The sequence below is a fragment of the Anabrus simplex genome, chromosome 6, assembly GCF_040414725.1.
Source record: "Anabrus simplex isolate iqAnaSimp1 chromosome 6, ASM4041472v1, whole genome shotgun sequence".
Classification (NCBI taxonomy): domain Eukaryota; kingdom Metazoa; phylum Arthropoda; class Insecta; order Orthoptera; family Tettigoniidae; genus Anabrus; species Anabrus simplex.
In genome coordinates, this window is record NC_090270.1 from 98344991 (window position 1) to 98361500 (window position 16510).

The following is a 16510-nucleotide window of genomic DNA, read 5'->3' on the forward strand; positions in this document are numbered from 1 at the left end:
ATAATAATAATAATGAAAATGAAATGTCGTATGGCTTTTAGTGCCGGGATATCCCAGGACGGGTTCGGCTCGCCAGGTGCAAGTCTTTCTATTTGACTCCCGTAGGCGACCTGCGCGTCGTCATGAGGATGAAATGATGATGATGACAACACATACACCCAGCCCCCGTGCCATTGGAATTAACCAATTAAGGTTAAAATCCCCGACCCGGCCGGGAATCGAACCCGGGACCCTCTAAACCGAAGGCCAGTACGCTGACCGTTCAGCCAACGAGTCGGTAATAATAATAATAATAATAATAATAATAATAATAATAATAATAATAATAATAATAATAAGAAGAAGAAGAAGAAGAAGAAGAAGAAGAATCTATATAAATAAAGCTGTAGGGGTCTATACTTATCCGATTTAGGTCAACTCAAGACTGCTTCAGTGATTTTTAGCTTTCGTGTCTGTTTGTCCGTCTGTCTGTCTGTCTGCCCGTCTGTTCCACCATCACGGCGAAATGGCTGGATAGATCTCGACCAAACTTCATATATAGAGTATACTGATCCAGGGGAAGGTTTAGATATGCAAATGATTTGGAAATCACTTAATAGAATGGGGGTTTATAGGGAAACCACAACAGTTTTCTTCAATTTTCTCTTATACTATTGATTTTCTGTAAAATCCGTGGACTACATATGAAAAGTCCCTTCATTTTAAATAACTTTTGTTACGAGCATAATTTCGGTTACTCTTCAAATTACGGAGAAAATTACTACTTCCTGCGGGTTTCATGCTCTTCACTGAGTGGCCGACAGACCGACAACCATGGCAACGTCTCTGGCTGCTTGCCAGCAGGGAAGTAATATAATGTCATTTTCGTCAACATTCCTGTAGACTCGTGTTTGTTCGTTGCGCAGAAGGCGAAAGAGACGTCATGCTGCCATTCAGCGGGATATTCGCGGAATACTGTTGGAGGTTACAACCGTCTTCGAATAGCACTAAAGGGATTGTTAATATTTGAACAGTACCGCGGAGAGTAGTCCATGATTTCACACCGTAATGTGTTTTCTTCCATTTGCTATGATTTTTACTGTATTTATCCTCTTCTCCTGTTTTCCTCTTTAATGTCTTGCCTCTGTCTTGCCTCTTTAGCCTTAAGTAATAACACCATAAGTTATCTTCTTATCTGTTTACTGAAGAGTCCCTGCGCCTATAATTCTCCTCTCTTACTGCCTTCTTATATCCGTAACTCATATCATCACAATTTAGTGAGTGACATTTCATTTCAGGATACATCCACCTGGTATTTACATATTTTTCCTATCCGACCGTCCTCAGTTATAATCCTATTTTCTTTTAATATCAACTTTCTTAACTGTGATACTTCCTTCTTTAATCAATCCGTATGTATGCGAGTGTGAATACAGAAACATGGACACACTTTTGTTTCAGGAAAAATCTCAAACTGATCAAATGTGTATTTTTGGCCCCGGAACATATCAAAATATGGAGGCAATTCCAATGACGGTACAGACCTACGTTTCGGGGTAATTGGTGGCTAAACGATAAGTCGTATCATCAAAACACATGGCATAATCGCTTTCAATTGGGAGAGATCTACAACTTTGGTTCTACGACATTTTATCGTTTCTCGATCCCTCATACGCTAGATAGAGCAGCATTTCTTCAATTTGAAGTTCACTTTGTACTTTTTACACGTATATCTTGTCGTTTGACGCACTTACAGGGAAGATAGAATCGTCAAATTCGGTACGCAGATTGACGAGGCCAGTGGTCATATGTTAGCCAAATTTTATAATTCCAGCTGCTATATAAGTATCCAAAAGTTATGTGTGAAAACTGTACCCAAATTTCACCCTATTTAATGTTTCTAACTCAATCTAATCCATACGTATAGGAGACACAAGAAAATGTCATAGGACCAACCACGTACACTAAAAGAGACGTCTGATGGCAGAATCCGTTTGTTCATATGACGTACCATTTAAAAGCAGTAAATCTCGAAATGAACGTCTGCAATTATAATGGTGCCCATGCTTATCTGTATAAATAAAGTTGTAGGGGTCAGCTGTCTGTAATCTCGGTTTTTGTTTTTGTTCTTTTTTTTGCTAGTTTTTTAGATATTCAACCGATTTAGGTCAACTCAACACCGTATCAGTGGTTTTTAGCTTTTGTGTCTGTATGTCCGTGTGTTCCACCATCACGGTGAAACGGCAGGATAGATCTCGACAAATCTTCATGTATAGAGTATGTGCATCCAGAGGAAGATAAAGATGAGAATACGGCTTAAAAGTCCACTGAATTGACTGGGGTTTTATAGGGAAACCACAACAGTTCTCTTCCATTTTCTCTTTTACTATTGATTTTCAGTAAAATCCGTGGACTATATGTGAAACGTCCCTTCATATTAAGCAACTTTTGTTTATAATTTCTTGGTCACTGGACACTCTTTCCTTTGAGGGAAAATTCCAGGTTGTTAAAATTTATTACTTTTAGGACCCGAAATATATCAAAATATAGAGGGAATTTCAATGACTGTGCAGACCTTCGTTCAGTGGTAACTGCTTCCTAAGCGGTAAATCGTCTCACAAGGCAGATTACACAATCGCTGCTCAATTTGGAGAGATATTCATATTTGGTCCTATGACATTGTCGTATGTCGATTCTTTATCATTTACATAGCGCTGCATTTTTCGATTTTATTAAATTTCGCCAACTCTATTTTGACTGGCATTAGGAAAGGAAGCCTGTCTTTATAAAGAAAACTACCCATCTCTATTGTGAATGGCAGTTGCCAAGTGAGCCTGCCGTTAATGTAGAAGTTCCCGAACTCGATTTCCGAATGGCAGTAGGAAATTTGTTCCGCCATTATCATCAAAATTTCCCAAACGTGCACCTTACATCGGAAACAAAGTATGGGATCCTTCCCGTTTTGTTTCTCGGATAGCGCTAAGAGACATGAAAATTCATATAATCTTAGTCACTGCGTGTACAGTAATTTAGGTAGAACTCCGTATAAAAGGTATAATACCGTAGAGAAGCACGGGTACACTTAATAATAATAATAATAATAATAATAATAATAATAATAATAATAATAATAATAATAATAATAATCCGTGCCCAGTGGGTAAGATCATGTGTAATGGTGCTGCGTCATTTGTCGGCTTATACAGAAGAACTGTACTTCTTTTATGGCTTCCGAGGAATAATAGTGGTTCTACTTGTGGTGTTACAAGTGAGTTAGTGTTATCTTGTGATTTTGTTGTTATGTAACAGGGTTTTTGGTTAATATTTAATATGAATTTCATGCCGTAAATGTCCGCCATCTTGGTAAATACGACAATTATTCCATAGATAACACGATCTAGAGGTCACTTCATATATCTAGTGAACATTTTTGATATAACTGCACTCATTTTGTTTCCTTTGTCATCAATTCCATAGAAACCACGAATAAGATATGCAATATTCCTTTTACTATCAGCGTTGCCAAGGCCACACTGCCGGCCACTATAATGTCAGCCATTTTTAAGCCTGGCAATGTGACGCATATGTAATGGACAGCATAGTGCATTATTACCTGGTCAGCTCACGTGGGGGTTTAGTTCCGAACTGAGTACGAACTAAGCATAACCCTGCGTGAGACACTGGGATGGGGCCCTCAACCCCGACACGGCGCGTCCCAATGGCTAATAGGGGAAGTCTCCTGTAGATATACAGGACAAGTGTGAATAAGATGTAGTCAAATAAGCACTCGCGGATCAACTGAGGAAACTAGAACTGTGGTCAACGGCTTCGATGGCAGAAGAGGACATATGTCTCAATGGCTGAGAGGGCGGAAGAACCAAAAATAAAATCCACCTCGCGTCTGACTCGGATCGAGCGGTGAAGTGGTCAGCGTCTGTTTACCTAATAGGTACGGCTGTATAGTTATGTTCCAGGAACTAGCAATCCCTGGTCCTAATTTCCCAGTGGAAACACTGGATCAATCTTTGATTACAAGCTATGATGATTCGTGAGAGTAAAATCAGCATTACCCCAGGTGGTAACCAATCCACCCGTCATGAGACGGCTACTGGGTATTCGGATTCTGGGGAACCCAGGCAATCACGAACACAGAGAAAGTCGGAGTTCTCTGGCAAACTAACATCCAAAACCTTCACATACATTGGCATGTTCAATGTAAATACGTTAATCCAACCTGGTAAATTGCACAATCTTGCAACAGAACTAGATCAACAGAAAATTCAGATACTTGCCCTGCAGGAAACGAGATTCACTGATGAGGACACAGCTGATTATGGAAACTACCGTATCTTCAAGAGTAAAACGGAGCGGAGAGTTGGTAAGGGAACTCCCTTACTAGGAATGGCCTTCATGGTACATAAAAGTATTGTAGACTCAATAAAAGAAGTTACTCCAATAAGTAACCGGCTTATGACAATGCGAATCCAATGTGCTAACAAGAAATATACAATAGTGAATGTACATGCACCCACTAACGCGGACAATAAAAAAGAACCGCAAAAAACTGATGCATTCTGGGCTAAACTTCAGAAAATCATGGCGAAGATTCCAAAAGAGGATACAAAAATTTTGCTGGGCGACTTTAACGCACAAATTGGTAAAGAAAAAGAACACCAGAAAACTGTTGGCAAATTCCCTGCTCACAAATTCACTAACAAAAACGGGTTGAGACTCGTTGAACTGTGTCAACAAAACAATCTTAAAATCATGTCAACTTCTCTGAGAAAATCTCCACGGAAACAGAAGACCTGGAGGTCTCCCGTTCCAGGGATCGGTGAATTTCAAATCGATCACATTGCCATCTCTCATCCCATGCAGAGAGAGGTACACGATGTACAGGTACGCCGAGGAGCAAACGTCGATTCCGATCACTACCTAGTGAGAATAAAGGCAAAATTCACCCCGAAGAAAATTCATCATAAGAGGTCACAAGTACCGAAGTTTGATACGACACAGATTGGAAATACTAATCTGCAAGAAGTGTGGGAAAGAGAACATGCAGGCACCTGGGAGAAATTCCGCAACAAAATCATCCAGAAAGCTCGAGAGCAAATTCCCCTGAAAAAGAATACTAAACACCCTTGGTGGAATTCTGAATGTGAACGTGCCTTGAAGGAACGAAAAGAAGCATTCCAGAAATACAACAGCAAGAAATCACCAGAAAACCAAACATATTTCAATGAAACTAGAAAACGAGTAGCCAAAATCATCAGGCAGGTCAAGAGAAAACACCTGAAGCAACAACTGGACTCGATTGAAGACAACTTTCGTAACTACAATGTACGAGATTTCTACAGGGAATTCGGAGGACAAGTCCGTGGGTACGCTCCTCAAAACCTGGCTTTCAAAAGATCAGATGGAAAACTTGCACTCAGTAATCAGGATAATTGTCAAGAATTAGCACTTTACTTCGCTGATCTCCTCAACTGTCCAGAGCCCCTCACAAGATTCCCTCAAGAACCCCCAAGGCACACTTTCCCAGAATCTCCACCACCGACAGAGGAAGAAATCCGCGGCCACATCCTCAAACTTAAAAACAATAGGACCTCCGGAGAAGATGGCATCATTGCGGAACTTCTGAAAAATCTTGGACCTAACTCCCTCAAGGAGCTCACTCAAATCATTACAGATATCTGGCAATCGGAAGAATTACCTCAGGACTGGAAGTGCGCCCTCATCCACCCATTACACAAAAAGGGAGATAAGACTGACGTAAATAATTACAGGGGCATTTCTCTTCTCCAAGTGACTTACAAAATTCTTTCAGCTTGCCTTTTGAAGAGAACGCAAGAACAACTTGAACAAAGTATTGGCGAATATCAAGCAGGCTTCCGCCCTGGTCGCTCGTGCGCAGAACAAATATTCAACTTGAAGACAACACTTAAATACAAAGCATTGAGGAACAAACCGGTCATCTGTATTTTTGTTGACTTTAGGAAAGCGTACGACTCGGTTGATCGACAGTCTCTCTTCGTTGTTCTTGAGGAACTGGGACTTGATTCCAAGACCCTCAACCTCATCAAGGCAACACTCACTGACACTATCTCCAAAGTTAAATTCATGGGGGAGATCTCTGAACCATTCCCGATTAAAACTGGCGTCCGACAAGGTGACGGCTTATCTCCGCTTCTTTTCAACCTCGTCCTAGACAAAGTCATCCGCGAGTGGGAAAAGGTATTGAAAGATATGGGACACTGGCGCCCCATACGACTAGGACGACCCAAAGACGGTATTGAGATATCATGCCTCGCTTTTGCAGATGACCTAGCCATACTTACAGATGATGTATTCACAGCCGTTAAACAAATTGAAACCCTTAGCGAATGTGCTGGAAAGGTTGGCCTACAAATTTCCTTTGAAAAGACTAAGTTCTTCTGCTCAAAATTTGACATCCAAAATTTGAACACGACACATGGGCAAATCAACCGAGTACCACACTTCAAGTACTTGGGAGAAATACTTGAACCAACGGGAGGCGAGAAGGCTGCCCAGATAATTCGCCTACAAAAATTTCGGAAAGCCTACGGTAGGGTTCACAACATATACAATAAAAAGTGCTTGTCCCGCCATGCAAAGATCAGACACTATAATACAGTAATAAAGCCCGAAGTCTTATATGCCAGCGAGACCCTTACACTGAACGGGAAAGGTGACCTAGAAAACATTTTAAAAGAAGAAAGAAGAATCCTGAGGAAAATTCTCGGCCCCCGAAAAACAGAAGATGGATATAGAATGAGGTCACGCAAAGAGACAGAAGAGCATTCCAACATTGCAGCAGACATCCGCAAAAGACGTCTGAAATTCTATGGGCACGTCCACAGATTGCCGGCAAGTAGACTGACACACAAGATTCTCACTTACATAGAACATCTAAAAAACATTCCATGGGTACTAGAAGTGAAGAAGGATCTGGAAAAAGCCCAGATAAACCCAAATGACACCGCGGACAGAAACCTTTATAGGAAAAAATTAATGGATGGAAAGTGCAACCAGAGAACGAAGTGAAAAAGAAGACTGGAGCAAAGTGGACAGAAGAACGAAAAAGGATCCACGGAGAAAGGATGAGAGCTGTTTGGCAACTCAGAAAACAGAATCGTTAGAGCTTTGCGTGATCCATTGGGTCCATACGCACATAATAATAATAATAATAATAATAATAATAATAATAATAATAATAATAATAATAATAATAATAATATGTAGAAGTAACTTATAACCAGTTATACGAGGAGAATAGCACCAGAGTTTTTTCTAGCAATGGCGAACAATTCTTCAATTCACCACAGTAGTGCAGCCTTAAAGAATCACTCACTAGAATTGGAGACAACCAGAAATCTTCGTGTTTAGAAAGGAAAGTCATCGACTAAACTAATTTATGAATAGTGACAAAAGAAATGGAAGAATTATATTATCAAAAGGCAGTTACATATTTTGCTAATGATTTGGCGTAAGGATTATTTCTGATTCTTCATGAACGTCTGCGTACGTTTCATAATTTACCCCATTATGACTACAATTTTTGAAGCAAGACTTAGCAAAGTTTAACAATGGAGACAAAGCCATGCCCATAAAAAGAAATGCATCCCGAATGCAATTATGAGGCTTTTGTACGGAAGGAGAATGTCTCACCAAGGACCACTAGCATACGAAATGCCAACTCGGGCAATTGTGGTACCATGAAGTGTGCTACAAGTAAATGTCTACAGAGTGCCGTTTTCTTTCTTAGGCTCCAATCAAAACGCGAGTTTCCTCAGCACAAATCTCGATCGCGTTTGTTCACAGTGAGATAAACCCCGAGGAGACAAAGTCAGAAGAAAATGAAACTTGACAATGGTAAAGGAACGAAAGAAACAGGAGGTTGAAGAAGAGGAGGGAAGAATACTATAGAGTACAAATATAGAGCTTTGTTCGAATTGAACTATTGTTGGGGGCAGATAAGTGAGGCCGAGTGTGTTTGCTTTTGTTACGCCGAGACTGGTCTTTGTCGGAGGATTGTTCTCTTCAACACCTCCAGCTTCTATGCCAGGATTTTGCTTACTTTATCGATACTTGTAGAAGATTATCTGATGCATTGAAGATTTTGCTCTGTATGAACCCTTCGTGCCCAAATTTTTCCTTTCCAATTTTTTCACGTTATCAGTCTTCCTGACTGTCAGTTCGAATATCGCCATTGATATTTCGCATGATCGATCGTAGTCTGAGCGTTAATGTATTATCACGGTTCATAAAAGTTGTCTATAAACATCAGCTGTTTAATGTTGTGCATGTCAACACTTTTTTATATACATGTACTAAAATAACATAAGAATACAGAATAAAGGTGTACAGTCGTTCAAAAATATAATGCTTGGTATTGTATAAGGTCCAAAATAATATTGTAGATATATGAACTGTAAGACACAATAAAATGTGCTATATTTCAGAATTGGGTTGTCTATATAACAATAGGACTTGAAAATTATTTTGGATTATTATTTCTCTCTTACTGGTAACATTCAATAACACTAATATGTTAACCAATTCGACAACCAGTTCATCCTCAGGCTCGAACAAATTCTGGACAACAATAGTAAAAGCAATCAATACTGCCTATCTATGGATTGCTCCAAACTTTGCACAAAGAAAGGAATCGCCAAAAGAGGATTATGATATTTATTTATTTATTTATTTATTTATTTATTTATTTATTTATTTATTTATTTATTTATTTATTTATTTATTTATTTTATTTATTTTATTTATTTATGCCCTTGTCAATGGCGAAGTTAAAGCTCTGGATCATATCTTACTATTAACCACATTCTTTATTAGAGGTTCGATAAAATAAATAAATGATTATTATACACGATGCTATTCGGAATGAACTGGATGGATGGAACTGTACGCATAAACCGGCTTCGGTGGTGGGGTCAAGTGAGGTGAATGGAAGAGTACAGGTTATCTAGAAGAATAGTGGAGTCTGCCAGAGAGGATAAGAGAAGTAGAGGGATATCGAGACGACGATGGTTACTCTCAGTTTCTAATGGTTCAAAGATAAGAGATGGAGAACTAAACGAGGCCAGAGAACTCCTTACATACAGGGATTTGAGGAGGAGTTTGGTATATTCACACTAGAAGACATACGAGTCTATAATGAACATACGTGTATAGCCTATATACATATTATGATGTGATGGTAGTGGAAAACGGATTTCAACAAAAAAACTGCAGAGAAAAGCAAGGTATATATGATAATTTACAGACTAAACATAGTTCTGTACGAAACTAGATTACTGAATTATGAATGGTGATACTAATGATAATCAAACCAAGTAACTTATAAAATGACATGCACCATTCGTAGATATCTGATGGTCTACATGATGTCGTGCGTCAGGTTACAATTCATTCATTCATTCATTCATTCATTCATTCATTCATTCATTCATTTACGAAGCACAAGATACAGCTGCACTAAGCGCATTTCAGTTTTACTGTCAACAGACTAATTAACAAATGTAAACTTTCATAATAAAATATAACAAACATAACAAAAGATAATAAGATCAGGTACACAGCCTACTAATAACAAATGTCCAAATCGAAAACCATGAGAATGTCCATGTTCATAGCCAAGTCATCGTGGGTCAAGATGGCGGTATAACCAATTCACATCCACTTATCCTTAAGAGTTTACATAACTTACATCCCTCTCGAATATACTTTTACCTGATGCTATATCAAGCTTTTTTTTTTGCTAGTTGCTTTACGTCGCACCGACACAGATAGGTCTTATGGCGACGATGGGACAGGAGAGGGCTAGGAGTGGGAAGGAAGCGTCCGTGGCCTTAATTAAGGTACAGTCCCAGCATTTTCCTGGTGTGAAAATGGGAAACCACGGAAAACCATCTTCAGGGCTGCCAACAGTGGGGTTCGAACCCGCTGTCTCCCGAATACTGGATGCTGGCCGCACTTAAGCGACTGCAGCTATCGAGCTCGGTATATCAAGCTTTTGTCTCCGTAGTGTTAAAGAGAGTTGGGAGGCGTATTAGAAAAGATCATTCACGTATTGAGTGTTGAGTGTGAGGAAAGTGGATCCCCCTGTGAATGGAGGCGGTAGAATAACACCAGTTGTATCCTTTTACTGTCATAAGAGGCGACTAAAAAGGGACCCAGGGTCTCTTAACTTGGGAGCGTGGATTGGCCCTTATCCGAGTCATTGTTTGCACTTACTTGTGCCAGGCTCCTCACTTTCATCTATCCTATCCGATCTCCCATGTGTATCAGTTTCATGCCCTCCGGTGCCCTTCTCTCTTTTTTTGACCGATATCTTGATTTTTCAAATTGTCGGTCCCCTTCAATTTTTTAACCTCTGATTAGCGTTTATAGAGGATGACTGCCCAGTAGATCTTCCTCTTAAAACAATCACCACCACCTGTGGGGAATGTGGAGGAGGTCTTTGACTTTGGTGGAGGGAGAAGGAACGCGGAGGGAGAAAAGCGGGACAAGATGTTCCGAGCGGTAATGCCGATTTAGGACTCTGTGGAGAAAAGTCAGTTTAGCTACTTGTCACCTGATGTGCAGCGGTGACACATTTATTGCGCTTAATACCTGCTGCGTAGACAGATTTCTGAGCTTGAGCATTTTGGTCCTTACAATGGTAGCAAATAAGGACACTCGTTAATACTGGAGGGGGAGGCTGTTGTCCAAATCGGAGAGCAGTAGTTCAAGAGATGTTGAATGATCGCGAGGAAGAAATGGCGAAGAGCATTGGGATCAGAAATTTCTGTGAAGCGGTAGAGAATACCTAGTAATTTCTTAGCCTTGGTTATATATGTTTATATGTGGTTTTTGAATTGTAATTTTGTACGGAATATCACACATAAATCACCCTGATGCGTAACTACGGTGATGGGCTTGTCAAGTAGGCAATATGATATCGGTAGAGATGATTTACGCAGGGTGATTATCATGTGGCTGCAATAATGGAAATACTTCAGTACTACGTCATTCCTTCTCACGTTCGCAAGTGGGTTGGTAAAGGAGAATAGGAAGGATTGGGACCACTCAAATCACAACGTTTTGGACAATAAACTATAGGGGAGAAGTACAACAAACAACCGGGAAATTATAGTTTCTTTAGGTCTTACAAATATAAGGCTATCACACTGTAAGGATAAGAGTCGACTAAGCCCTTCAGGAAGGATCAGGAAGCGGTGTCTGACTCGGGGGAGGATCCTCGGTTACCACGCCACATCTTTAGCTTTGAGCCGTAATGAAATGTACCAGTTAATCACAGTTCTACCATCAGATTGAATTGTTTATAAATATGCAGATGTGTTTACTGGTAACCTGAGGAGCATAGTATGAGTAATAGGAAAGAGGAAAGGAGAAGAGAAGAGGGGAGACGAGAGAGAGAGAGAGAGAGAGAGAGAGAGAGAGAGAGAGCGTTCTCTGCTGAGGTTTGCTCCAGTAAGTCATATTAAACAGTGCCTTCGAGCCTGCCGTAACCAAAGAGATCAAAAGCGAAAAGAGTGAAGCGAGACTCATTTACTCAGAGCGGTTGGAAGCCTGTAACCTTTCAGTAAATAGTACAAGAGATTTTTTTGTGTGCACACACGTGCAGCCTTCTGCCGAACCAGCCAGCCACGAAATTGGCTGCTTCTCCAACTATAAACATTTGTCTCCCATGTCGTGTCCATGATTAATCTGTCTAGTTAACTGAGCCAAAATATTTGCATGAAAGCAATAGCACGTAGCAGTTTACCAGTGCACTTCCAAACTGTTACAATAAATTCTGACAATTCTATTCTGACTCTGTTTAATATAGCGTTGTTGCCAAATCGAAAATACCTAGATATTTCGGAAACTGATTATAACTATACGAGAATTCATGAAATATGCTATCAATACATGGTTTGTCAATATATTATTCGAAACTTCTTGCTATCATTGAAGGTACTTCGTTGGATTACTGGTAGTGTTTCCTGCTCATAATCCCAAGTCCACAGTTTCGATTTCGGCTGAGATAGCCCAGGTTTGAAGGGCTCACAAAAAGGCACCCCATGTCATTGTTGTTAACATGTTAAAGATATCTGATGGCACATTCGATGCTGCTCGACTGTATTAAATTAACTCCGTCATGCGAGGCGCACGGTATATTTCTCTCTCCTAGCTAAATGCCAGTACAATTGGAACGTTAAAATTGGTTTTCAGGTCGTTTAGATGGCATAATTTCAGAAGGTCTGCAACTGTCTAGCTGAGTGCACATGTATATTATTATTATGCTCTTTGACTGAAATCTGAAATAATTATACTATTATTGTTTACGGTTTTTGAGAACGCTGAGGTTTCAGAACGTTATGCTTCAGGAATTGTTTTACGTGCCAGTAAATATATCGACACGAGGATGACGTACTGGAGTACCTTCAAATACCATCGACCTGAGCCAGGATCGAACCTGCCAATTTGGGCTCAGGAAGCCAGCGTCTTAACCGTCTGAGCCATACAGCCCCTCTATCTTCGGATTTTTTTTCTATTTCCTTCACGTCGCAACGAAACAGATATGTCTTATGGCGATGATGGGACAGGAAAGGCCTAGGAGTGGGAAGGAAGCGGCCGTGGCCTTAATTAAGTTACAGCCCCAGCATTTGCCTGGTGTGAAAATGGGAAACCACGGAAAACCATCTTCAGGGCTGCCGACAGTGGGGTTCGAACCCACTATCTCCCGGATGCAAGCTCACAGCTGCGCGACCCAAACCACACGGCCAACTCGCCCGGTCATCGTAAAATGTAGTAAAGTATATTGGATAGGGTCATCAGTCTATAGACTGGTTTGATGGAGCTTTAAATACCACCCTATCCCGTGCTAACCTTTTCATGTCCACTGGCATAAATCTGCGATTCTTATTCCTATATACATAGACGTGTTAGAAAACGCACAGGCATGTATCACCTACGTTTACTCACAGTAAAGAGAGATGCCAGGGCCATGCAAGCTCGACTGATGCAACCTTCAAAATTGTTAAGGATTTAATTCCTAATTCTCGCCAAAGCAAAGGAGGTGCATCACCGTTGTCTTTCAATGACTAAAGAAAACCCATCCCATTTCCGGCTTCATGGCTAAATCCTGAACTTTGGACACAGGGGTTCCGGGTTCGATTTTGCGGCAGTGTCGGAAATTTTAACCATATTTTTTTTAATTATGCTGGCAGCGGAGCTGGCTGTATGAGTTTCCATCATCATCATTTCATCTCCATCACGATGCGTGGGGCGTCTACCGACATTAAATCAAAAGACCTGCATATGGCGAGCCGAAATTTTCTTCGGACACTCCCGATACTAAAAGCCATACGCCATTTCATTTCATAGTCTTCCTATCGATCATGCCATTTCATCACCTGTTGTAAAATTACCGATATGATGGGAAAATGGGGAAACCATTGACGTGTGTATTGTAATAACGTCTGAAAGGTACAACTATATATGGAAATGTAGCAATCATCCGGAGTTGCTATGAACAGAGGTCGTATTGTTACACAAACACATCAGACCTCATTCATTCAACCATACAGGTGGGCTGCTGAAGTGATTCCATTGGAATGTACTGGACCATTTTATCCTGAACTGATACTAAATAATGTATATCTTCTCGGACAATTGAAGATATATTAGGTACGTATGTTGAAGTTCAGTGAGTCTTCATGTATTAAAATAAGTCAACACTGATTTATTCTATTTCGATGGCTTGGTACACCGTTAAAGAGAAGTATTTTGACAAATTCAGGAATTAGGTATTATGCCTGTAGTGAACTTATTGCTACTCTGTTCATGAGATCGCCCTCCTATATCTTCCAGTAGTGTAACGTTAGAGCGTTGCGAAGGGAAGAAAGGGAATAAAAGACAGGATGGTTAAGGATTATGTGAGTTATAGGGCTGGAGGCGGGAGAAAACGAATGTTAACTGCCGTACGCCTGTGCAGAGGGAAGAGAGAAAAGAAGAGGATGGAAATTTTGTGATCTTGACGACCTCGACCCGGCTCTACTCTAATCCATTCAATTAAGAGGACTCATGGCACTGCCACGTGTAACAGGCGAGTTCACAAAGAAGAGAACTCATTAAAGTCATGTGCACCACTGTTCGAACATGTCACATTTCCTGGATTAATCGTTAGACTCTATTGTTTCAGTACACGTATGATTGACTTGGTGAGTTGTTGTTCGTAATAATATAAAATGAGCGTAATGAAGTTTATGGTCACACAATTTAATTTATTCTGCAAACACTAATTTAACCTTCGGTAAATGACTAAAATATTCCGCGTTCATTAATTAGAATTAACGTGCCTGGCAGTGTATTTTCTATACATTGAGTTATCAGTAGAGTCTGGATTTTTAGGCAGGAGTAGGTTAGAATACTAATTAATTTAAGCGGGTGACAAGTATAGCCTACCCGGCACAACAGTTATGTTATGAGGCTTACAAACGCTTTTGGTGTACTGCCCATCAAAATCCCTAGAGTTTATGTTACTTTTGCTACATAACAGAAGAACAGGCTATACGACACTTCCTAATAACCAAACAGCCTCTGTATGAAATCTCCAGCAAGTACACTAGTACACTGAACCGTATGTGATTCATATCCGTATGTACTGACACATTATGCGTTTTGTGGTTTATTACAATTGGAGCTGATTGCTGTAATTTGTTCTCTGACTGGTAATTAACGACAAATAGCTAACTGTGTCACACACTGATTGCAATTCTAGTCCCGTAAATGGATATAATGCGATATTGTGTTCGTGAATTTACCACGTTATATACCGTCTCACGCTTTCCCGCGCGTCGCGTAGGCAACTTCTTCTGCATAACTGCTAACCGAGTAGCCTGCAATGCGGTCATGAGATTGCGTAGGAATCGAACATAAACAGCTTCTTTGAGGTTGTCTTATTTGAACGTATACTGATTAAAACTATAACTGTATCATATACTTACATCGTAAGCGGTATCATAAATTAAAATGTGTTATTGGAAACAACATTTAACTGTGTGTAAATGAAAATTTGTTTCTTGAAATATAGAGTTGGTCCCATTGATAATTAGAGCAGAAATCTTCTATATTCTAACCTGGGACACTGCGGTTGGTAACCATGTGAAGAAAATACTGAGTTAGTGTACAATTTCATAATAATAATAATAATAATAATAATAATAATAATAATAATAATAATAATAATAATAATAATAATAATAATAATAATAATAATTTAATGGGGTGCGACTTCCGGAGATGACTGGTGTAGGTCTTTCGATTCGCCAACCTGTAGGCGACCTGCGCGTCTGTGAATGTGGGGCCATACCCAAGATGAATACTAATGGTGAAGACGAGTCAATCACTCAACCTGAGGAATTAAATAATGAAAGTTAAAATCCCCGATCTGGCCGGGAATCTAAGCCGAGACTTTTTGGACCAAAGGCCAGTATGCTAACAATTTAGCCATAAGTCTAACATAACAATAATTAAGAGTTTTTCGGAAATGTTATCCGGCAAGGGTTCTTTACGTGCCGGTAAATCTATCGACACGAGGATGGCTTTCATGAGCAACTTCGAATATCACCTAAGGGGATCAGACTCACCAACTTGGTATTTTAGAAATGCAAGTATTCTTACTTAAATGCAAGTATTCTTACTTATGTTCTATGTGCTGTATTCCTCTCAGTTTAAGTTAATTCACTAAAACTCAACTAACTGGTGACCCGTTTCTCCCAGTATGGGTCTCTGGGCTGCAATCGGCAGATATCGGAGATTTGCACAGCATGGCAACAACCTTGGTTTTCCTGAGCAGATTCGCGTACTCTAATATAAGATGTAACCTCAACTGTACTCAAGGATCTGCGTGAACTTTAATCCAGAGCAGAATTATAAATCCTTGGTTCAGACGGGAGCAGGCACGTTCAAATTATACGCTCTACATCTTTCTATGACTTTCCATTGTTTAGCACGCCTTGTGTTTGGCAGCATTTTTTTCAGGAAGCAATAAATAAAAAAATTAAATTAAAAATAATATGGCTGCATCGCTGTTATATGCCTAATCATCAATAACATATTCAGGAATATTAACTATTCTTTTTAGCCCGCATGGTGGCCATCATCGTTCCGGATTTTAAGTTTATAATTGTCTGGCATCGTGGTTAGCCGGTTCGAGTCCCGTTGTTTCAAAAAAATTTCATTATCAGAATGCTGGCCGGCAGAGTAGAGGAAGTGGTGGTATACAATTTCTAATCACTAGATTGCGTGCGAAAATCTTGGATTAAATTCCAAACCTCTCCGCAGTGCTCATGTGGATTGAGGGCATATGACGCTGTTGAGGTGCTTCGTCCGTCGGATGGGGACGTTAAGCATTGAGCAGACCCCTTGCTGCTATTCAACAGGAGCAGGCTATGTCCCGACACCGAGTTTTGCCCTCTCTCTTCCTAGTATCATATATATCACT